The sequence below is a fragment of the Hydra vulgaris genome, chromosome 01 (assembly GCF_038396675.1).
Source record: "Hydra vulgaris chromosome 01, alternate assembly HydraT2T_AEP".
Classification (NCBI taxonomy): Eukaryota; Metazoa; Cnidaria; class Hydrozoa; order Anthoathecata; family Hydridae; genus Hydra; species Hydra vulgaris.
In genome coordinates this window covers 3823331-3840994 of record NC_088920.1, presented here as the reverse complement: position 1 = coordinate 3840994, position 17664 = coordinate 3823331, and positions in this window count along the sequence as shown.

The window sequence follows — 17664 nt, the reverse complement described above, 5'->3', positions numbered from 1 at the left end:
TCGTATAGTAATCTGACTGACCCAGGGACAACGACCATGTTTCGAAATATAGACGGAAAATGGATTACTAAAGTAGTTCCTAATGGTGAAACAGTAGTTGATGGGTTAAGGTTGACTGTTAAAATTTGTGTTTGTTCTGTTACAATGTATCTTTAGGTCATTGCCTGGTTACTAAATCCAGCATAGAGTTAACAAAGTTCCATAGGTACTATTTAGACTTGAAGCCATATTTATATTTTGCGCATTATAGCTTGAGATCAGGTCACTTTCTAATATATTGATCAAAGCTGATTGTGGATATAAAAAATATATAAAATGTCAAACGTGATTGAACCCCAAGGAGTTGGTTTAAAAGATTTTAATTGGGGTTCTGTTGATGAAGATTATGATGAACAAACCACTTTAGGTGACAACGAAGATACTGCATATATTGACCAGACTGATTATGAAGTTGGTGAAGATTGTAGAAGTTTCTGTAGGAGTTGGATGATGTACTGGTTAAACAACTTGATTCCTTAGAAGTATTAAATAGACATTTAGGAAAAAATGAAGGAGAATGGTTAGGGTGGAAAAAAATAGCGTGGAGTCTCCAGATGCTAGTAAAAAAATAAAAAATGCAATGATTGAAGAATTTTATGTAAGGTTAAGCTATGCTAAATCAAGGAATATATAGAATGAGTTCTGACATCAAAAAATGAAAATAATAGTAATAATAATAATAATAACAATGATAATAACAATAATAATAGCAGTAATAACAACAATAATAATAATAATAATAATAATAATAATAATAATAATAACAAGTATATTGACGGAACGATTTCTCAAAAAGTAGGAACGATTTCCCCAAAGAAATCGTTCTTATTTTTCCGCAAGGTACGATTTCTGAAAAAACCGGAACGATTTCTTAAAAACCGGAACGATATCCCGAAAAAAAGCCGTTGGAACGATTTCTTAGAGAAAAACAGGAACAATTTCCTAAAAGCAGGAACGATTTCTTTTAAAACAGGAACGATTTCTTACGAACACAACTCTTAACTAAAAAAAAAAATGGTAAAACCGCTTTTTTTTTTCAAGACTTTAATTCAAGTATAGATTAATGCATACTATAATTTATTTGAATTAATAAAGTGTTTGCAAATGTACATCTTAAAAGCATATTCCGATGTAAATGTTTAATAAAGCATACATATTTTCAAAGAATATTTATTAGATATTTTCATATTTTAATGAATATGTAGTAGGTAAGTTGCTAATTTTGACATTTTACGGTAATTTAAAAAAAGGGGGTTACTTTGGCCAAAAAACTTGCACCTTAACACTTTAGTAATGTTATATTTAATATGAATTGTAGTAAGTTAGTAAAAACATTTTTAAACTGTTAAATAAAAGATTCCCTATCCATATATACCACTTTTTTAAATATTTAAAAATAATATATGTATATTTAATTATTTTAAAAATTTGGTCAAAGTTACCCAGGGGTTGGTGTTACTTTGACCACTTGTTGTTTTCTCATAAAAAATGCATTGTAAAAATATTCTAGTACAAAGATACCCCACCCATTGAGTAACTATGGCCCAAAGGAAAGAAATAGACAAATTTAAAAATTCAAAATCTTATTTATTTATAAAACATTAGAAGCTAAACACGGCATTGAACTTAATTGAAAAAAATTGGTTACACATGTAAAACTGAAACCTGTCAAGTAAATTCTAAACTAAAACACTTAAAAAGGAAAAAAAACATCCAGTTCAGGAACTTTAAAATGTCTTCTTTTGTTCAATAGTTTTGGAGGCTCAATTTTTGAAATGACATCCTTCCAACTGTAAATTAACTTGTCTTTCTTCTGGGGCCAAATCCAGCACTTGCTTTTCTTCTCCATGCAATCAATTGTTGGCTTTTCTTCATTTACATCAGGCATCTTGTCAATGAGTCCTACATAGTAGTTTTTGTCATACAACACCACTACAAAATCGCCTTCCTTCAAACACTTCTTTTTGTCCAAGCTCATTGTAGGAAAATCCTGTCTTTCAAGTCCAGTATTATCTTCACTTTCTGAAAAGTTCAAGTTTCTGACATGTCGTGGAGTGACATAATTGAGTCATCATCACTAATGCTATCAGGACTGTCAATTTCTTCTTCACAGATAATCTTTCTCGGTTTTTTACTTTTGACGCCATTGCTCGTTGAAGGGATGTTTTCCTCAAGTAACAAATCTTCATAGCAAATGCTTTTGCCAGGTAGTGCATTCAATTTCTTTCGCTTCCTCTTCTCTTTTGTGTTACTTTTACACTCATCTCTTTTCTTAGAAATGTGTTCAATAAAGGTTTCACTAACAATGCTGGAGTCCACTTCTTTCTGTGGAAGTCTTTTAAGAACATTTTCTTTGCAGAGTGGATAAATACCAGTTTTTCTAAATACCGAAACAATATTGTTTCCTTTTTCTGCATGAATTCCATCAATCAGCTCTTTTAGCATTCTAGGGAATATATCTTTTGGAATATTTGCCAGATTTCTTCCATGTTCTGATTCTTTCCAAATGGTTAGGATTTTCCGCCATGCTGTTTTCATTGGTGCAAAGTATGAAACATCCAGTGGTTGAGTTAAGTGGCTGGAATGAGCAGGCAGGCACACAAACCTTATGTTATTCTTTTGACAGGCTTGGAGTACTTCAGCATTTATGTGTGAGGAGAGATTGTCCCCAATTAAAACCTTATGTCCTTCCTGCTTTTTAAGTCTAGGGAGCAAAGCACTAAAAAACCAGTCCTCGAACGTGGCCATGTCGAACCATCCGCTCTTTGTACGGTTGTACCTGCAAACTTTTGGCCCTCCCTCAGTCCATGTAGACCATAAATGTTCTGATTTATAAACTACATAAGGGCTCAGCATCTCACCAACTGCATTTCCACACATCATAATAGATGTGCAAGAATTAGTAGAGTTCATAATTCGCTTCATGTACTTCGATCCCCTTTTACAAATTACTTTAGTGCTTCTTGGGTCATTCTGAAGATTTGTCTCATCATAATTCTACAGATTTTCTGGCGGAATACTCTCAACAGATTCACTAAGTTGATCAAAGTACTTTGTTATTACAACTTCGTCAACTGCAGCACGAACTGTTTTTATGTTGCTGCATTCTCGAACCGTCAGTAAAGGGTTCCGCTTTCTAAACAATCTAACCAATTCAATGCCTGGAAGATTATTTTTAAAGTGAGGGATTGTGCGCCCAATTTTGTCTAAATAACCCTTAACTATAAATCTAAGGTCTATTTCAGTTAAGGGGAATCCAAATTCAGCCATCCTACAAATATGTTCCACAAAGACTTTCTCTTGCTTCTCGTCTAACACAGTTGGCCTTACTGGATTTTTATTAAAAATGTTCTTTAACTTGTTTTTTATTGTACTTCTTGGGATTTTGTACAGTTTAGAGGCACTACTTTAAGTCCACCTTCCTGATCGAATGCCATCAAGACATTTTTGTAGAGTTTCATTTGAATAGTCAGCATACTTACGACTACCAACTTTCCGCACATAGTTTCTAGGCATGCTGATTTCACTACTCATAAATCTCACCTGGAAACAACAAAATGGTATCAGTAAACAGTACCAAAAGATTATTAATGTATATAAAACAAAAGGTAACATAATAAACATTTATAAAATAAAATTATAAATTGTGGGGTAACTTTGACCGATAATAGGCATGACCAAAGTTACCCCACTTAGGCTGGAATAGGTTATGCCATAACATTCTTAGCAATAAACAAAAAAAATTGATTACATATTATTGCAATAATTTAGATAATGTCTAACAACTATATATATAAGTAATAAGAGTACTTACTTGTATATATATATATATATGTATGTATACACATATATATATATATATATATATATATATATATATATATATATATATATATATATATATATATATATACATATATATATGTATATATATATGTATGTATATAATGCCAATAAAGTTTAATAGACTTTCTAAATAAAGTATTATTAAATTAAAATAAAGGCATTAGAGTTTCTGCTCTATCCCAACCAAACAGTCAATAGTGACTGATATACCAGTCAACTTCAAAACCCCAACCAATTGGTAGGTCGGAGTGGACACTGCTTAAAGCAGTGTGTAAATCTGCACATGCTCTACAGCATGTGTAGATTTACACGCTGCATCATGCAGTGCATATCACTGCATCATATATTGAAACACTTTTATGGAGAACATGCACTGCATGTTCTCCCTAAAAGTTATTTTAATATATTTAAATATATAATAGTTATTTATATTTAGTAATATATAATATATATTTTGTATACAAAAAAGTTATTTTTTAAATATTATGGGCTTATGGACTAGTGTTTTTTAATTTATGTTTTATTACTATATAAATGATTGCTCAAAAGAGAATTATTCTTGTCTATAATAGAATAACAAAATAGATTATATATAGTATAATATAATGTCTATATATATATATATATATATATATATATATATATATATATATATATATATATATATATATATATATATATATATATATATATATATATATACATATATATATACATATATATATATATATATATATATATATATATATACATATATATATATATATATATATATATATATATATATATATATATATATATATATATATTGCTTTGTAAATTCGATTTTAGTTAGGTGTACATGGAAAAGTTTGGAAGATAAATATTGATGTAACCATAACAACAAAATTTTTACTGCCAGTAGTGCTAACCTAAAAAAAGCTAAAATAATAGATACCAAAATAATAATAAAAGTTAAAGTGTAATCTATGATTTGCATGTATGAAAGTGGGAAAAAATATATATAAGATGTGTGGCCAAAGTTACCTACGCTGGGCAAAGTAACCTCCTTTGACGGTATATATATATATATATATATATATATATATATATATATATATATATATATATATATATACATATTATATTTCTCTGTTCTTTTGAGATCATTGAGCACTCTATTTTGTTAAATACATTTTAAAGTTGTTTAAATATATGCATATATATATATATATATATATATAGATATATATATACATATATATTTATATATATATATATATATATATATATATATATATATGTATATATATATATATATATATATATATATATATATATATATATATATATATATATATATATATATATATATATATATATATAGATATATATATATATATAGATAGATAGATATATATAGATAGATAGATATATATAGATAGATAGATATATATAGATACATATATATATATATATATTAGGACCCTGCGAATCGACATTTATTTCTTCAAATTTGAATTTTAAAATTAAAGAATTTTGTTATTTGCGATTCAAATCAAAATTTTAAGGATAACTAAATAAAATAAATTTTTTTAAAATGCATTCAGTTTTTTACAATAATTCAGAAAAAAGCAACAACAAAAAAAAGATGTATAAACTCTTTATCTGTGCTTTTTGCACTGGTTAATTTTTTAAACAATTGATTAGGAAGGTATTTAAGGATAAGTAACATTGTTGTAATATCTAAAAAAATTCATTCCAAAAAAAAATAATAAGGATTCGCTTTTCTATTATTTTCAAATCAAATCTTGAATTACTTTTTTGATTCGATTTGAAATTTCAAAGTTTTGCAGGGAAGTAATTGATGAACTGCAATTAAATGATTGCTCTATGATACATAGTGCAATCCTGCAACTTTTTGGAAATCTTTACTATTATCTAAAATATTATTTAAAAAAATCTGATTAATACCTAACAAATTTTTAAACTTTTTTATACATTAGTATTTTTCTGACAAATAAAATAATTCATGTAGTTTAAGTTTTTTTGTCAATATCTAAATAAGCTAGTTTACTTTGTTAAACTTAGCTATACCCTAGTTTTTTCTTTCAGGTCTAGTCAGATTTCAAATCAAGCTTTGAATAAGACACAAGTTAAAATGTTTTTAGAAAAACATTTTGCATCAGACAGTTTTGGATCATAGATTAATTCACATATTAATTGTATTTAAAAAAATATCAATATTGTTTAAAATAGGGTCAAATATATGTCACATATACTTGAATCATATAAAAATTATCTGTTATTTAAACGAATATTTGTTATAAACACATATTAGTTTCAAATTTTTGAAACAATGGAAAATTAAAAAAATTATTTTTTATTTTCAGAAACTTATTAATTTGAAAATAAATAATCATTGTTGTTTTTGTTGTTGAATATTTTAACTTAAGTTATTTTTTTATTATGACTACTATATTTTATGTCTAAATAGATAAGTATTCTAATATTAGTCTATTCAGTTTAATGTGCTTATGAGGTAATGTATAGAGATTGCAAATTTACTGAACTTTTATTACCGGTAATTCTGTAAGAGAAAAATTCATTACCGGTGTAATTTGACACGCTCTAAAATTACTTTGGAATGCCTAATAGCTTTTAAAATTGAAGAATTTTTGAATTTCAAATTACATGACTATTTTGTTTTGTAGTACTTTTTTATTATTTAGAATTAGCTTATTATTTTTAGTTTATTCAGCTGCTTAAAAAATACAACAAAATAATAACTTAGTTTTATAAAGAAATAACAAGAAAATAAAATCAATTCTTTTAAATTTAAATTTTAGTATGATTTCTTTTAAATATGCTTTCAAGAAGCATAAATCATCTGTAATCCGGTCATTTAATAGGGATATACTTGTTGTGATGAGCTTGATAGAAGAAAAAATACTTTCTGATTTTATACTGATGAAATGATACTGTTGAGTATTATATCAGTTAGTTTTGGTAAAAAGCCTAATATTGTAACAATTTTTAAATATTTCAATGTGCATACCTATATTTGCACGTCTAATAATGGGATTAATGTTCTTTTAGAATAATAGCTCTAAACTATGATGCTAAACCCATAACAAACTTCATGTTTTAATTTTGACAAAAATTCTCTTGCGTATTTTTTGTGGGTATTCGTTCAAAAAAAAAATTAAATCTTTAGAATATTGGTATAACCCTTACTATAGCTTTGCTGGTAATAGCAACTTTGGCTGGTAATAGCTGTTACACTATTACCAGCCAAAGTTGATTTGTTACCTGTTAAATACTTGTTTGTACATCTCATAATTTAAGAGCACTATACAGTGCTCTTAAATTATGAGTTGTACAAACAGGTGTATAACAAGTAACAAACTGACTTTGGCTGGTAATAGTGTAACGGCTGCATCAAACAAATAATTGACTAATTTAATGAAGTATTTTAAAATTGTTAATTAAGTATACAAATTAGACTGAAAATGAATATTTATCAACAACTAGATGCATTTTTTTTCTCCCATGAAACAGACGAAATATTTGTTATTTTATTACCTCTGACTTTTTTTGATAAGATTATGTTTATGATATGAGTAAAATAATTATGTGCACATTTAGTAAATATCAAATCAACAAAATACGAGATACAGAATAATAACAGGAAGAAAATAACTGTTTAAGTTTAAAATAAAAATGGAGAAAAACATATCTCCTGTTTTCTATTTGTTAAATAGATAAATAGTGCAGTTTTTTCTTGAATAAATGTATGCAGTTTCTTAGATTTTTATAATATTTTTTTGAACCAAATTTACCGGTAATCATCAATAAAATTGCCAATAATAAAATTATACAATTTAAATTGATTTACTTGTAAACCAGTTGAGTGATTGTCCATAAATTAGGCAACGCAAAATATTTTTAAAAAACAGAAGCAGGAGATGTTAAGCTTTTTTATGCGGCAATTTTCATTAAACTTAATAGGCTACTTTTCTTTTTTATTTAAATTAAGACTTTGCAAGGGAAAACTTTTAAACCTTTTTGTTTTGTTTATTGTAAAAGTTTGTGTTACGTAATTTATTGACGATCCCTAGCTGGTGTTGCAACTCCTAGAAATGGAGATAAAACACATATAAAAAAAGATTCGGAAAAAATTTGATTTTCCTTTATTTTAGTTTTTTTTAATAAATTCACACGTTTTCAGCTTTTTAATAGAACATGCTGGGTGTTTGGTTAAAAAAATTCATTCACGTAAATATAGGTGATCAAGCACATAGATTGTATTAGTATTCTTAGGAATACTAATACAAAATATTTTTAATAGATTATATACAAAGTTGTTGAAAAAAATTGGCATTTATATATGATTTTAAGAAATTAATTATAATGATGATCCTCATCATTATTCCAGCGCCTTTGTTTTGTCTCTTCTACAGATTGAACGTTTCTCATATTGCTGTTCCTCCAATTTATATAACCTTGAGCATCCTGTGTCCCTACCTGTCACTTTTTAAGTGTTGCATTATACAACCTGCAATGCACCTTTTAAACTTTTATTCTTCTACTCTTTACCTACTAATAACTAATCATTTTTGAGATGACAAAATTTATCAGTACACCTTTTTTTTATCTATTATTTATTTTACTATCTTTTTTGCCTTTTTTTCTACACTCAAAACCGACTATCTTATAAATACATTGAAACATCTCTTTAGCTCTAACTCTTTTCTACACTCTCCACTTGGTCGCTTCCTTGTAATTTCTTTCTTGCTAATTCTCTACTTGACATCTTTTTAACTCCATTCCTTCCAACACTGATCTCTTAGTATAAGTTTTTCTTCTGATTTTGTAATAAAGCACAAATAAACAAGAATAGGTCTCATGGTAAACCTATTCTAAACTCTTTAGAGCTTAACAATAAAAAGCAAAGGACTTCGTTCTGAACCCTGATGGCACACCAACCTTTATTCCAAAAATTTTACTCTCATTAATTAGTTTTGATTGATATTGTCATATTTTTAGAAAAAGCTATAATATTATAAATATCACGTCTGTTGTCCCTTTCTCTGACCTAAAAACAAACAGTGTTTTACTGATAAGTATGCTGCTTCTTATGTTGTTATATGTTCTTGCAATAGTTCTTTCTAAAACCTTCATTACTTGGTCAAGCAGGTTTATTCTTTAATATAAACCACCCTTTAGAGAGTCATATTGCATTTATAAAATTTTACCGTCCAATTTTTTTTTTTCATTTAACATCCTTTTTGCAGTTGTTCTTTACAACAGTAAAAAAGTTTTGCAAGCATGATATGATTGCGTACCTTAAAAGTATAATAATTAGAACTTTGATTTTATGCTTAAATTCATTTGGGATCATATATTCGTACAATTTCATTGCAAAGATCTAACACCTAATGAACATCCACCGTCCAACTTGTTTTACTTAAACTTCATTTGTAAGTATTTTTTCAGTTAGCCCTTTAATACAACCTTTAACAAAATCTATATTTTTTGTAATTATTTGCTTCACGAATCTGGAATCTCCATTTAATTTTATCCATCTCGCATCTCACCTCATACCTTCTGCTTGTTTGACTGAACTTTGTATACATTTTGTTTTACCTTACTCTTAGACTCACCATGCAAGAACATGCCGTATGCATTCACAGATTCTTTCCACATTTTATAAAATTTGCTAATCTTTGCTACAATTTTAACCAAGTATTCATTCAACTGCTGCGATTCTTTGTGTTGTTAATGACCCTATGTTCGTTGTTTTTTTTTTTTTTATTGCTTTTGCAAGCGTGATATAATTGTCAACTTTTAAATTATTATAATTTAAAGGTTGGCAATCATATCAGGCTTGCAAAACTTTTTCACTGTTGTAAAGAACAACTGCAAAAAATAAGTTTATTTCATTACTGGAGTCTCTTGACCATTTACTAAGGATTTTAAAGTATTTTTTATATTGCTCTTATTTCATGACAAAACTTTTTTTGTATTACTAATACTTTTTTTGTATTGTTATTAATTAGGTTAAAAATTTTTAATCATTAATGGACCTGTTTTGGTACCCTTGCCCTGATACAGGCGCCCAAAAAAAACACTAAAAAAATTTTCTTTTTTTTTTTGTGTTTTATTGAAAGAAAATCATTTCTGTTTCAAATGCAGTATTACATAACTAATTTATATTTATTTTTGCTAGTTCGTTTTTTTCTTTAGAACAATTCGATGGATTTGAAAGTTATTCCATGCCATGACTTGTTTATAACTGTTATTTAGTAATTAACCGAATGTTAGTTTGAAAAAAGTTTTGATAGCTGTAGAAAACTTCTTGAAACCGTACTCGTTACTTCTCATACAAGGTAATATTAGTGGCAATGTTTTCTTGGTACAAATTGCTGCTGGGAATTCCTTATTGGTCTGATATTATTTTCAAATTATTGTAGTTCATTTACAACCTCGACAATCGCAATCATCATCAGTTTGTCATCTTCATTCTATGGTTGAAGGTACTTAAGAAACAGGCAATTAATTAAAGAAACAGACAATTAAATAATATAATTAATTAATATAATAAAATAAAGAAACAGGCAATTAATTTTAATCTTTAAGTAGTTTCGTTTTAAATAGCAAGTCATTGTTCTTATTTTTATCTTTTTTTCAAACTTTCTTAGTTTTTGAACGAGTTATTGCAAATCCAAGAATTAACTTAACCCTTTTTATTTTATTATGTATAATTGAGACTGGTAATATTATTTCTATCAATTAAAATTTATTATGTAAAAATAAACCTGACTTTTTATTCATTGTTGTTATTTTTGTATTTAAATACTTTTAAAAGTTAGCCTTTTAATCTAAAAAAAAATGTTAGAAGCTTAATAAAACTTTTTTTTTTCATATTATACTGAACTGGTCTGCAAACTTTCTTAAGATAATTTAATCCGTATGTATAATTTATATAATAATATACAGCGGTGGCCAAAAACTAAAGACCACTTATTTTTTAGTTAGTTTCTTAATCTTTAAATTAAAATTAAGAAGATTCTAATCGACATATTAAATTTTTTTTTAATATCTTGTTAATTAAAACATGCGGATTAAAGTGGTATAATTTTTTTAATCTAATTCTAATTAAATAGCGTTTAACTTGTTAAAAAACTGATCAGTACTTATAAATCTTCTTTAAATAAATTGGACAAAATTTAAAGACCACTTTCAAATCTTTAATTTGCACTTATTAAAAATAATAATCCATTATTTTTTTCAACTGTCTTAACTGCTTATTACGTTGGCTATAAAATAAAATGTCGAAACCTGAGTTTCGATATCAAACAAACATTTATTTTTTGAATTGCAATAAGGATATAAAAATATTGCAAAAATGCGCGCAAAGATCGAAGAAAAAGACAGATACGCGCCTCTTGTATTAAAAGAAGAAACCCTGTAAACACACGACGTCTAAAAGACGTCTAAAAAACGTCTTTAAGACGTCTAGACGTCTAAAAGACGTTTTTTAGACGTCTTTAAGACGTCGTGTGTTTACTGGGAAGCTATAGCTTCAGACAAATAGCAGAAAAGCTCGGAATGTCTCACTCTTCCATTATTAACATAATTCAACGATACAAAGAGACCCGGTCAATTAATGATCGTCATAGGACTGGACGCAATAAAATTTCAAATGACTGTCATGTTTGCTCGTTAGTGAGATTAATGAAAGAAAACAGACAAGCATCACCAACAGACTTGTCTACGAAATGGACACTGTCAAATGGTCTGAAAGCAAGCCCTAGAACAGTGCGAAGGGTCCTCCACAATTTAACTTATTTATGGCGTGCTGCTGCAAAATAACCACGCTTAAATAAAAAACAAAAATTTGCCAGGAAAGAGTAGTGCAAACTACATAAAAATTGGTCAACAGATCAGTAGAGCCGTGTGGTCTTTAGTGATGAAATGAACGTTGAGGTAGACAACAGAAAAGGTTGCGTTACGTTGCGTAGACTTCCAAGCGAACGGTTCGATGAATCATGCATTTTGAAACGAACGAAACAAGGCAGTGGTTCAATAGGCATTTGGGCCTGTATGAGTGCCTGTGAAGTTAGCGTTTTTCATTTTTTCGATGGTAGACTCAACAAAGAAAGGTACATCGAAATTTTGGAAAACTCGCTTATTCCTATCATTGATTTATGGCAGTTTCAAGATGGATTTATTTTCCAGCAAGATAATGCGCCGTGTCATAAAGCGCATGTTGTTAGCGATTGGTTCAATTCTAATAAAATTCAAGTACTTCCATGGCCTGCCAATAGTCCAGACTTGAATCCAATAGAGAATTTATGGTCGTGGCTTGATCACAAGCTTGGTAAAGAACAACTTTACAATTTGGAAGATTTGAAATCTCTCATCATTTGAAAAATGTGCTTGATGATGTAATCAAAACTTTAATAAATTCAATGCCAGAACGAGAACAAGAGTGCTTGAAAACAAATGGAGGAACAACACGTTTCTAAATTATTTTTTTTATTGCTTTTTGAAATATTTTGAAACTGGTCTTAAAATTTTGTCCAATTTTTTTTCCCATTTATATTTTTTACTAGTCAGTTTTTTAATTTTTTAACATTATTTTGTAAAAAAATTATAAATTCTTTTATAATAAATATAAAATATAATAAAAATTCTTTCTAAAAATGTTTTTATTTTTTAGATACCTTTTTCCAGAATAAAATTATATTAAGGTTAAAAATAAATTTTGAAAAAAAAATGAGTGGTTTTTAATATTTGGCCACCGCTGTATATATATTATATATTAATTTAAAACAAAATTTTATGACAAAGATAAGTGATGAGTAAAAAAAAAAAATAAAATAAAAAATAAAAGTTTATATAAGTTGTATATGTATATAATATATATGAAGCGTATATATGTATATATATATATATATATATATATATATATATATATATATATATATATATATATATATATATATATATATATATATTTATATATATATATATATATATGTATATATATATATATATATATATATATATATATATATATATATATATATATATATATATATATATATATATATATATATATATATATATATATATATATATATAGGTACGTGGACTGAAATTTTTAAATTAAGGATATACTAGAATGTTATATATCATTAGAAAGCCCTTCAATACAGTATTTTAAAGATGAAAAAATTATCAAAAACGAACAATTCAAAAAAAGTTATGACGTTTTTAGTAGCAAATTTTAGATATATGGATTTATTGAATAAGCTGGTTCCAAAATTATAATTTTTTTCACTGAAATTGTTATAACTTTGTCAAATCTTATACAAATGCCTATAACTTGGTATCAAAAGATGGATGTAAGAGTAGGCTACAAGTTTATATTAGTCTATAGATATAGGGGGTGTCTAGAGGGCCTCAGAGGGGGTACGGCACACTTTCATAATCCTTGAAAAATACAAGTTTTTCAACTGAAAGATTGATTTTCTGATAAAATTTTTGATCTTTATACACAAAAAGTTGTTCTAATTCGCTTTCATTCCATTTTCAAATATTAGTGGTCTATCTTATATTAAAGGGTGGATGTTTTCGTTACGTTTTAACACCCTCATAGTGAAATGTTACATTCTTATAAATATTTTAATCTTAAAAACACTGATTATTATTTTGTGTTCAAAAGTATAAAAATATACTTTCTTTCTCTACAGCATTTACAAGTGGTGTATAAATTGGCATAAGGGGCGGGATGTGTGCCACGACTAACTTCCCCCCTCCCCTCCAGTCTTCTTCATTCTTCCGACCTAAAAAGAAAATTTTTTTAAAGAGATTTTAAGAAAGGTTTTAAATGGAGTTTATTGAAAATAAGAAATTAATATACAAGTTTATTTACTACATTAGTTAGGAAAGGGGCGTTTGCCACAACTAATGCCCTTCCCACCCACCCACCCCCTTCCCCTCCTTCATATTCAAACTTGAAAAAAAATCAACAGAAATTTAAAAACGTTTTTAAATTGCGTTTATTTAAAATAGAGACATAACTTTACTAATTTTACCACATTACAAGATACGGGTTGGAGTACCCACCCTAAAAAAAGACTTTTCATATTTATCAACTCAATAAAATATTACACATAAATTTAACACTGTATTTAATATGTGGTATGAAATCCTCAAAAAGTCGTGATTGTATCTAAAAGTCTATAACTATTTATAGGTACAACTTGACTTTTTTTTATACTTCAACTTTTAATCACATACAAAATATTTCATTAGAACGATTACACTTGTCAATGCTTCATTTTAAAATTATTTTTGGTATATATATATATATATATATATATATATATATATATATATATATTCAACGTTGATAAGACATTTTGGACAAAAAATCAATATGGAATCAATGTTGACGAGAAACATTGAATCAACATCAAATCAACGCCTCATTTTTTAGCGGGTTCACACTGTAGCTAACCATCCCCTCCCGCATGTGATATTTGGTTTTCCCATCTAAGACTTTCATGTATTATTTGAACAGCCCCCTATTCTCGTATACCACCTATAAGTGTTACACATTGTACACAAGGTTATGTGCGTTTATTAATTTTTGGAAAACTTTATATGTACGAGTGTGAGCTTAATTAGAACCCCCGTCTATTAATTCGACAATGGAACTAAATGTCAAAACTAAAAACTAAAAGCTTTCAGAGTAAATTAGCCTTAAAAAATAGAAATTAATAACTCGCTAATTAAAATATAAACTTTCATTTTTAATCAGTCTTTAAACGGCAACAATTTATCAACTGAACTAAAAGTTGCAGGAAGAAAAATGTTTGGCATTCAGTTAAAATCAGAAAAGTAACAAGTAATGGATATATCCAAAAACTTATATATTTTTGAATAAATTAAAATCTAGGCAATTTTTTTCTATATAATTCTCAATTGCACCCAAAAGACTGCATGGGGAAATATGCAACTCATTGATTTCTACAAGACAAGTAACAAGAGGATAATAAACTAAAGCGCCATCAGCAAAATTAATTATACTTGAACTTGTACTTGAACTTGTACTTGTTGTCGAATCATGGAAAAAATTATCAACTCACATATTGATGAGTATCTAAATAAATATAACATAATATCTCCTAGTCAGCACGGTTTCCTTAATAAACGTTCTACATGTACGAATCTTTTAGCATCTACTAACGATTAGTGTACCGCACTTGACAATCATCTGATTACAGATGTTATATATATCGACTTCCGAAAGGCGTTTGATTCCGTGTCTCATTCAAAATTAATATTTAAACTTTCATTATACAATATTCCTGGTAACCTTTTAAAATAGATCACTACATTTCTCACAGACAGATCTCAGCAGGTAAAGATTAGTAGTGGTTTATCAGATCCGATTCGAATTGTAAGTGGTGTACCTCAGGGTAGTGTACTAGGACCAACTTTGTTCTTATTATTTATAAATGACTTATTATCTGTAGTAAACAATCTCGAATGTACAATAAAACTTTTTGCTGATGATTTAAAGTTATACAGTTCGTATGGCGATATGAATCATAGCCACGACTTAACTGTTGCTCTTGATAGAATAATCATTTGGTCGGTTACTTGGCAATTTCCAATTGCCAGCAAGAAATGTTTTGCACACAGAATAGCACTTTCTCCATTGCATAGTATTAGTTTTAATTACAAGTTAGGTGATTGTATTCTTGATTAGTCACCCAAAAGATCTTGGAGTAATTATGGACTCCCGCCAAAACTACAAAAAACACATTGCCAGAGTCATTCATGGAGCAAATACTAGAGCATACCTAATCTTAAAATGCTTTAAAACTCGCAATCCTATTATATTAGTACGTGCATTTACCACTTATATAAGACCAATTATTGAATATTGCTCTCCAGTTTGGTCGCCACACCAAACTATGTTAATTAAATCTATTGAAAATATTCAAAAACGATTCACAAAAAAAGTTGCTAATATTAGTTGTATTAGCTATTCTAGCCGTTTACAGTTGCTTGGTTTGGATTTTCTGGAACTCAGACGTTTAAAACATGATTTAGTCATATGTTTCAAAATTATGCATAATTTGGTTTGTATATATAAAAACTTGTTTTTTGAAATTAACAATAATAATTATACCCGTGGTCATACTTTTAGGGTTCGAAAGCCACGATGTCAACTCGACATTCGCAAATATTGTTTTTCTCAACGAGTTGTAAATATCTGGAATAATCTGACATCAGAAGCTGTAAATGCTGACAACATTTGTAATTTTTAAAATAAAATAAAATTGTGCAATTTCGATAAACATTGTGTCTATAAAGAAAATGAATGAAATCTTGAATGTTTCTATTATAAACTATATTTGTTCCTATGTACTTGTTTTCTTATTTAAGGGCATATTGTCAGTGTCTATTTATTGGACCTTTAGAACATATTAGTTATTACTGAACAGTTATAATTAAAGACGAATAATATTTTAGTTAGGTTAGGTTAGGTAAGCGAAAAACTACAGTATGAACGTTGACCCGATAAACAAATGATTTAATTTATAACACTGAACCTAGTGCCAATAAGTTAATTTATATAAACTATATAACGTTAATTAGTGACCCGACGTAATGTCAACCTAATGAAACATGAACAATAATTGTGTTAATTGGGTATTTTTAATAAGAATTCTTTACAAAATAAAAATTCTTTACAGTAAAACAAAAATAAAACTAGTGCTGAACCAACCCCTTAGCTTTAGCCACGGCACTGACAGTTATTAATTAAAGTATAAGTGAGTATCGAAAAAATAAAAAATTAAGTTTCTAAAGTATTAAACCAATCTATTTTAATAAATTGAGTGACAATAATTTACAAAGCTGCGGCGGTAACGACCTGTTTATAAATTGTTTTAAAATTGTTGAATTCTCCCTTATATATTTAAACTTAGCGTGACATTGTTTATGACCCAGAGGCGGTTTTAGGCAAAGACTAATATAGGTTATAGCCTATGGGCGACATGATACCATGGGGCGCCGCATGAAAAAAGAAAGAAAAATAAAACAAAAACAAAACAAAAACTGGAGGAGGGGCGCTACGGCGTAGAAACTTCAGCCTATGGGCTCAAAATTCTTAAATCAGCCTCTGTTATGACCAGACTTAAAATGATAGCAATGGAAATCTTATTTATGATGGCATCAGTCAAATAATAACTTTTGACTTCTATACTTTAAAATTAAACCTTTTAATTCAGAGAAATTCTTAATTTCATAAAAATGCCTTTACATAGAAATAATGACAAAAACTATTAGTAACTTTAGCAAAAAGTACGTTAAAAGTCAAAAATGAAAATAGTTTTAAAAGTTTACACTAATTGTACCTAATCTCAATATATAGTATTCTACAGATGAAATCATTTGTAAAATGGATAAATATATAACACACTAGTGACCAACGGGTAACAAGTGTGTACCAGATATCAAGAAACGATCTATTTAAAAAAATAATATGTCTAATGACTTTGGATAAAACCTTTCCTATTGATATGAATGTTGAGAAAGCTCTTGCAGTAAAATGAATACCAATCTCAGCAATAAACCTTATCAAATAATCAAAAACTCAGCTCATATACATAATGTACATATTTACCCTACCTTGCACGATATTTTAGTTGAAAAATTGAAATGCTATCCTGAAAAAATATATATATTTTTTAATTTGTAACAAAAAAT